We start from the raw sequence: 1,162 nt of genomic DNA, 5'->3' as shown, positions 1-1,162 counted from the left end.
CATGGTCTGCAGGACCATCCATAGCTTGTATTTTTTCCCAGGAAAATATTCTACTGCTATTTCAACTATATACAATGGTCAAATCTTTTTCAATGTAAAGTAAACATAAAATGGAGGACTGTCTATGGTGATACCGGCTTAAATATATTGCAATAACATAATCATTACATGAATATAGCATATCTGCTCAATATTGAGAATTCATGACAGAATAGAAGTGAACTGACTGGAGCCATTGGATTTTTCCATGCTCCAGACTCCCCCGCTGCCTGTGTTGCCTGCCTTCATGCTTGCTATGTGTGGCTGGTCCGGCCCTTTTGTCTTGAAATTTCAGTGCGCTTGGACAGTCAGTTTGCATAAAATGGTTACGGCCATATTTTACTCTTATGTTCATGTTTGAAGGCTTATCTTAGCCATATTATATGTCCAAGGAAGGACATTCTTGGAAGGATATCATTCATTTATGTTGAAGTACATATTCCAGATTAGTAGATATATTCCAGGTTACTGTATACAAGCAGTGGTGTGGTTTCATGGGAGGACAAAAATATTGAGTATAATTACTTATTTATTTCTACTTTGTAAAAGAAATGTATCTATTTACAAGACAATTGGATCTACTTTCCAATGGACATTCAGTGAGCTCCCTGAAGCCTATGGAATTCCTAGAAGCATGGAGCTGGGCACAGGGAGACACTGCACAATATATCACCCTTGCCTCTTTCCCTCTGCAGTGCTGCCTCCAGCAGTGTGCACACCCTTCCATTGCCAAAGTGGTGTGTCCTCTGGCGTGTGAACCTCTGTTGGAGGAGGAGCATTATCATCAGTAATAGGATATCATCAGTAATAGGAGTAGGGAAAGGAGGAAGTGGGCTGGAGCTGGAGGATCCCTCATCCTTCCTTATCTCTCTCCATACTGCAACATAGAAGAACCCTGTGGACTGCCAGGGAATTCACTAATGCCATATCCATGATTTAGAAAAATATTATTTTCTACAATTTGATGGTCTTCCCTATTATAAGTTTTTATAGCCAATCAAGCCAATCCATTCAAGACATCAATTGGCACAGAAAATAATGAGATATAACATGAGCCATGTCACATGCTGTTATGATGCATATGTGAACCTTTCTTGTAAGAAAAATAAATCTCAAAGTATAA

The 1,162-nt window shown here is 39.2% G+C and overlaps 1 protein-coding gene across 1 annotated transcript in view; it reads right to left on the bottom strand.

Annotated features, from left to right (window-relative positions):
* Positions 1-555: 555 nt before the first annotated feature.
* The window catches only part of LOC119590726, a gene marked incomplete in the record, with an annotated part of 107,158 nt that continues 106,551 nt past the window's right edge, over positions 556-1,162 (bottom strand). Inside the window, 1 exon segment of the mRNA XM_037939414.1 lies at positions 556-800.

This window comes from Penaeus monodon, chromosome 27, assembly GCF_015228065.2.
Source record: "Penaeus monodon isolate SGIC_2016 chromosome 27, NSTDA_Pmon_1, whole genome shotgun sequence".
Lineage (NCBI taxonomy): Eukaryota > Metazoa > Arthropoda > Malacostraca > Decapoda > Penaeidae > Penaeus > Penaeus monodon.
Note: the sequence above shows the minus strand (reverse complement) of the source record. Positions and strands in the feature narration are given on the sequence as shown.